Here is a 7814-nt window from a genome sequence, read left to right on the forward strand (position 1 = left end):
TGGCAAAATTGGTTAACTACATGTAGAAAACTTAAGCTAGATCCTTATATATCACCCTGCACCAGAATCAACTCCAAATGGATCAAAGACCTTGAACTCAAAGCAGACACTCTGAAAACATTACAGGATGGAATATGAGAAACCCTAGGTCTCCTTGGCTCAGGCCGAAATTTTCTGAATAGAGACCCGGAAACACAACAAATCAAAGAAATGTTGGACAAATGGGATTGCATAAAGTTGCAGAGCTTCTGCAGGGCAAATGACATAGCTAGCAAGATCAATAGAAAGAAGATCTTTACTAGCCATACAAAGGACAAGGGTCTCATATCTAAAATATACTTGGAACTCCTTTTTATTCTTGTATACAAAATTCTATAGATGTGTGTAGCAGTATCACATTGCAGGACAAAATAGTGTCTCAGGGAAATATATTCTTTGTATGAGGGTAAAGTCTCATAAATACAAAATGTTTTATGACTCTTACATATGGAAATCATTTTAACTTCAATAATGGGATTTTTCAGAAGCAGTATAACTTGTATCATAGTATTCTTTAAAACTTATGAATTATGACTCCTTTATGGCCCTTCTTCAAATGAAGAACCTCACTACTTTTTCTTTCTTTATTTTGCATTTAAATAAGTTTGCACTATTAACATTAAAAGATGAAACAAAACAGTGGAAATTAAACTAGTGCAATTATTATAATAGGCCTCATTTTTTATTGTGAGATTTAGAGCCTAGAAAGCTAGTGTTATTCAATAATGTAATCTATTTTAATACTTGTCACTTTAGATATAATCCATCCAGGCAAATATCCATTGTGTATATTCAATCATTTTGCTTCTGACAATTTAATTGAATGTAAATTAGAGTCCAAAAATATTGATCAAATTTCCAAGAATCTTTTAGTGTAAGAATTCATAATTTTTCATATCCTACTTGTGAATTCTTATATAGTAAAAGGCTTCATAGACTTTCGTTAAATCACAAATTTCATTACAAATAGATAGTTTTGGAGAAGAGAATTCCATACAATAGTTGATAAGAACAGGGCTGCTAGGCTTATAGCTCTTTGAAATTGTTTCAAAATTTTCTTCAATAAGATTTTGCTGAATTTGAAGACTTGAAAAATCAAAGAATGAGTTAAAAATATACAACTTCTTTTTCATCTAATTTCTTATCTAATTTAGTACTTTTAATCCCTCAGTATGTTTTAACTGGCTTAGATTTTTCACATAATTTTTCTTAACTGGAATGCAAATGTTCATTTCTCTTAAGATCTAAGCTCTCACTTTCTTTATTGTTAGCAAACTTTGCCCCAAGAAGTATGAAGCTATGGGAGTATCTGAGGCCCCACACCTAAAAATATTATTTTATTGTCAAGGAAAATTTAAATCACTGGTTCCAACAACCAAAAAGCAGTATGTGTACCTATGAAAAGCTGATGAAAGCTACAGGACAACTGATGCTCTTATTCATGTGTGAAAGTTCAACTTAAATACACCTTTAATTTAAATATCAATGGAAATAGGAATAAGAATAAATAGGAATAAAAGTGTTTAGGTATGGAAGACTCATAGCACTGGTACACATACAATACACACAGCTTCAATTCTATACTTCCAGAGAGTATTCTTCCTTGTATTATTTAATCATTTATTTGTTTATTTATTTGCTAATTTACTTATTTATCTTTGTATGCTAAGAATACTTTTGTGTTCGTAAAATGTTACAGATATTCAGCCATAAAAGAGCTTCTATGATTTTTTTCATGAAAGTATCATTTTCTAGTGAAAGTACTGTATTAACCATTAACTACAAAAGTTTCCTAACATCTTTTCACTACTTGTAATTAAATGATCATTCAGTGTTCAAGAATAAGGACTATAGAATCTAGACAACATATTTAAATTGGAATTCGTATTTTGCTGTTTCCCATGTATATATTATATACAGAAAATACCATTAAATATTATTAGAAATGAATGTTTCAATTTATAAGTAGAAACTAAGGTAATAGACTATTAAATTTAACATAGGTAGGGATAATAAATAAGCATATAATCAATAATAATCTTATAGTGTAGGTGTATTGATTTACATTTATAAATATAAAAATATTGTGATAACTATTTTCTGACTGAGAATAAACTGTATTTCAGGTAACACAAAGGAAATATATTTTTGGTTTGAATCTAATGACACAACTTTTCAAAAACCAAAATTGATAGGTCCAGTGCTATATTTATTATTCACCATAAAAGTTTGATTTTGTTTCCAAAGTGTAATATTATTCTTGCAATAAAAGTATTATATTCTTGTAAGAAATATTAAAATATCCAGATATATGATTCATAAATATTTTAAATGAATGTTTACATTCCAATATCCATAACACCAGAATGAAAAATTTCTCCTCATGAACAAACTTACAAATACATACAGAAAACCTCATTTATTTATTTACTTAATTACTTATTTATTTACTTTTTTATAAAGGTGATGGACAGAGGTTTTACAGTTGCATAAGAAAGAGAATGAGTACACTTCTTGTTGGACATTGTTACTCCCTCCCTTGTTTATTTAAAGCAAACTTTATTAATAGTTAACAGTTTAAGTAACTAAAACAAATTAAGAAACTCCTCTCACTTGGTTTCCTTTTAGAGGTTGTATTTTATCTTATTTTATATTGTTCACTTTACTTTTTCTGAAAATGTTCAAGGAAGTTGCAAAGCTCTTACTATTTCTACAATAGAGGTCATCATCAAGGAGCAACTCAGCAGGTTGGAAAACAATTCATACATTTTTTATACAAACAAAGTCTTCAGAGACCTCCCATGGGCACAACACACAGTTAAATTTCATCCTCAGGTGGTTTTAGTAGAAACAATTTCATCTATACACAGATCTGGCAATACTGTATCTGCAATTTAAAGATAAATTTACAGAGATAATTTTTACAACGTTCTACGAAGCCTGGGGTGCATGTTAATTTCAGAATCTTAATAAGCAAAGTCAACATCACTGCAAATATATTTTAGCATAATTTAATTCTGTGTATATTAAGCAACTCTAAATAATGCCAAGTATATTGTTTCAACAGACAATTTCTCTGTAACACATTTGGAAATACTTTATTTTAAATATTTCATTTGGAATCACTGTTACCAATATTATTACTGCTACTATTAAAAGAAATATATATATATATATAATATTGGCTTTCAACACTATTTAAGAATTTGACATTATTATAGGTATCACATTCATACTTTTAAAATTCCTGTGCATTTTTTGAGAGGAGCTCTACTTATATCCCTATAGTTCATAAATATTTGAATAATGTAGCTTTAGGCAAACACTTTTCATCCATAATGTATGGTCTTACTAATCTTCTGATATGACTATCATTTAGCTTGAAGGATAGGGAGCATTATTTAAAAAATAATTTACACTTTTCTCTGTTTCCTATGACTTTTAGTTTGTATTTCATATATGGGCCTTTTGATTCTCTTGGTTGAAGTTTATCATAATACCTTTCTGACAGGTAGAAGCAGTTAGGAGGTGGGTTGAAAAAAATTTAACATTCACTATACTGGATGTCATTCAATTTGCCTCTCTAGAAAAATCCCACAGCTTTGCTTTAATTCCACCTGTTTCTGGTATCTCTGATTTACTTTCTGAAGAATTATCCACTAATCTTTTGCCTGGCTGCGATGAGATCAGTTTTACTCAGCCATGAAACATGGGAATAGGAAGCAAGGGAATAATAATTTCTTCTAAAATATAATTTTCACAAAAGATCAATTGTTTTGATGTTTGCTTTCAGATATAACATCCAAACTTTTATATTGGCATTCTGCCATTTTTAAATAGATTTGTGCTAAGTTGTTTAGCACTTATCCATATGTGTTATCATTTCTCTAGAAAAGTGATTTACAGTTTAATCTCATTTATATTGAAACCTGTTAATTTTTGTCTGGTGACTTTTACATTATACAAATTTGTTCATTTTTTGCTTCTGATACATTTTTATTTGAAAGAATTGTTCAACTATGCATCTGTAATGTTCTGAAAACCTGAAAATTGCATGTTCAAGTTCTGTCAACATCCATTGTTGGTAAACTTCCTTTTCTATTGTTCAATGCTTTACCTGGTTTTGCTTTGCTCCAAACCTCCTTTCTAGCCATGGTCCACTCAGACTTCTGTCAAATATTCATCTAATGTCAACATATAAGAAATTATCTTTTGCACATCTTATTGTTCAGCAATGGGTCAGCCTGTATCCCTATTTAAGCATTTTGTTTTCTTCCCTTCCCCTCCCCAAATTAGAGAAGTGTATATACAAGATGCAGGGTACCAACATCAAATATAGTGAGAACAGGGTTATACTGTGGGGGAGGAACATGTTGGGTCTTCGTCTGTCTTTGGACGGATGGGGTCCTAGGAGGGGTAAGTGCGGCTGCTCACCCGTTCCCCAGCCTCCCTTAGCCCAGGAGACAATCAGACACAGCAGGGAGTCAAGTCAAGCAGGAACTCGTTTATTAACAGGGAGCATCCCCTTTTTAAAGCAAAAGACTGCGTGGGAGGAGAGGAAATGGAACCAACCAATCACTGAAAGGCCACACCTTATCATGCACCTAAGCTTCCATGAGATGTTTACACACTGAACCTGAACAAATCCAGCTCTGCCCACTCAACTTCCTCTCAGGGCCATCTTTGCTACTTGTGTTCCCCACAGGAACATACAAAGAAACAAAAAAAAATCACATGGTACAATATAAATATGTTAGAAACAATAGCAAGAAAGAAAAAACCACTTGTGTCCCTATCTTGGGGTTCATTTTGCTTAACATCATCTTATCTGGTCATATGTACATATGACATTTGACCTTTTCTGCTTGTCCCAGACTTATACTAGTTATTGCAAATAAGGGAAACCATGGGACCTATCAAAGATGAAGAACTCAAGCATTTAGTGAAATACTCTTCTCTGATTCTCAGAAGAGAAGTTGGACATTCATCTTGATTGAATAAGAAGTATAATCTTGCCAAACAGAAAGTGTTAAATCAATTTGGAAAATACAATTATTGATGTAGAAATATTGGCATAGTGAAACAAGCCTCCTTTTCTCCCTATTCATGAGATCTAAATGACAAATTATATATAATTTTATTTAATTTTAATAATGTTGAGTTTTCTCATTTCTACCTGATATCAATGACTTTTTTGTACTTGCTTTCTTTTTCAAAAAAATTAATCACAATGTATCATAAAGATTTTATTGTGTTGCTGGGCGCCGGTGGCTCATGCCTGTAATCCTAGCTACTGAGGAGGCTGAGATCTGAGCATCGCGGTTCAAAGCCAGCCCTAGCAAGAAGATGTATGAAACTCTTATCTCCAATAAACACTCAGAAAACCGGAAGTGGCATCTTCAATAAACACTCAGAAAACCGGAAGTGGTGCTGTAGCTCAAATGGTAGGTCACCCACCTTGAGCTGAAGTGCTGAGGGACAGTGCTCAGGCCCAGAGTTCAAGCCCCATAACCGACAAAAAAATATATATATATATATATATCTTATTGTGTTAAATTAAACTTGTCTCCAACGAAACCAAGCAATACTTGGAAACCATGACTAAATTCTAATAAATGCAGAAGTTTAATAGGTTAAATAATTTATTTCCATATCCCTTGTCACCTTTACCTTTACAATGTGATTTTATAGGTCATTAAATCTGCGCAAATATGATTAAAAATCTCATGATAAAGTCATAAAGTATTTGAGATGGCTAGTGATGTAGTACTAGGAAATTATTAGTAAACTTTAACAATTAATGGTTGTTATTTTTGCAAATTAATATTTCAATATTTTCAATAATCCATTCAACAATAATTTATTATAAAATATAAACCAGTTGGTCCTGTTAAAAAACAGAAAAACAAAAATATCTCCTTTGTCTTTTTCAATGAAGTTCCCAAACATATTCTGCAAACATGAAGGGCCCTACAAGACTAGTAATTAGAAATTTATCTCTGTATAGATATAAAGCTTTATGCTTCCATACATGCAAGTTTATGAGACAGTAATTTAAAGCAGTCATTTGAGAATTTTATGTTTTATAATATGGAATACTCAAGAAATATTGAAAATATCATATGAAATAGAAAAAATGTAGAGGCTAAGAGTGATGGTACACAAATGTAATCTAAGAATTTTGGAAGTCAGGAGTTTAATGTGAGTGTGTTTATATGCTAAGTTCTATGGTTAGCCTATTTTATGGAGTGAAAACTTGAGTTACAAACCCTAAGGAAAAAAAAAGAAAACTATGAAGTATAACATTGCATAAAGCTATTTTTTTTTACTATTGTTTGGAATAATTTTTAAGGATTTTTTGAAATAAATCCTCTCAATTTAAATAATGCTACATAGTCCAGAAATACAGATAAACTTACAAAGTGTATGTTCCCAAACTTTAACTTTCGAGTTACTGTTTTTTATGTTATTTTCTTTCCTTGATGTTGTTCATAGTCTTTAGTGAAAATAATTATATTATTAAGATAATTCTCTAGGTTATAGATTTTATACATTTGTGGTGAAATTTTTGGTTATGCTTATTTTACATCCCTTATTTCTTTTTGACTCTCCTCATCTATAAAAATTATGTTTTTATAAAAGATTGATTTTTTTTTTGCTTTTTTTTTCTTTTTGCTTATGTGGTGCTGAGGAATCAAACCCAGGGCCTCTGGCATGCAAGGCAAGCACTTTACCACTGAGCTACCTTCCCAACCCCTAAAAGATGATTTTTTTTTACCTTTTCCTCTTTAAATTTTATGGTAATATATGAATATCATTTACCAGGCATTCAATAATGGAGATATAAAAATTGAAATTGCTATTATATCATATTAAAAATTAGTGTAGTTTGATACACAACACTTTAGTTTGTCTGTGAATAACTAGAAGATGTTCATTATTATGCTTTGTTTCTTACAGCTCAGAAACTCTTCCTGAGGTTTTGTGTGTGTGTGTGTGTGTGTGTGTGTGTGCACGTGCACATGCGCACGCACATGCCAGTCCTGGAGCTTTAATTCAGGCAAGAGTTCTGTCTCCAGGTTTCCTTGCTCAGGATAATTCTCTACCCTTTGAGTCACAGCTCCTCTGGCTTTTTTTTTTTTGTGGTGGCTAATGAGAGATACTTTTATATCTTAAAATTCAGTAATGGTATTTTTCTCTCATATTTTCTTATTTAGAAACACATTTCAGGTATCTAGTTCCACAGACATTTTACATAAAATTTAGAATATTTAAAATCCATCCAAATGTATATCATCAGTGAAAATATGTAATTAAGTAATCAGCATATTTAATGACAGCATATTAAAACACACTCATCCAGAAAGACAAAATTAACAGAGATCCTTGTGATTAGGAAAAATATGTTTCAAATTTTGTCTGTGAATATAAAACTTTCAATTTCTGCTACATAAAAGGAGTCCCCAAGTTCCAACAAAAGTTTTATTAAATTTTCAAAACTATTAAAGGTGACCTTTAATTTTAACCCAAAATATTCTTTGTTTCATTTCCTTAATTTCCCTATTGTGATTCATCACTGTAAGAAAAGAAAAAGTAAATTACAGAAATACAAAGAGTATGTTTTAACAAGACAATTTGTCAAATAGATAATAATATACAGAAAGGCCCAAAATAATTTAGTATTATTTTCTTACTAGAATTACTGACATGATTTTTCTTGTATGCTTAATTAATGAAAATAAACAAAACAATTTCTTTATAAAGAGATGTGGTTA

Source organism: Dipodomys ordii, unplaced genomic scaffold (genome assembly GCF_000151885.1).
Source record: "Dipodomys ordii isolate 6190 unplaced genomic scaffold, Dord_2.0 Scaffold65, whole genome shotgun sequence".
Lineage (NCBI taxonomy): Eukaryota > Metazoa > Chordata > Mammalia > Rodentia > Heteromyidae > Dipodomys > Dipodomys ordii.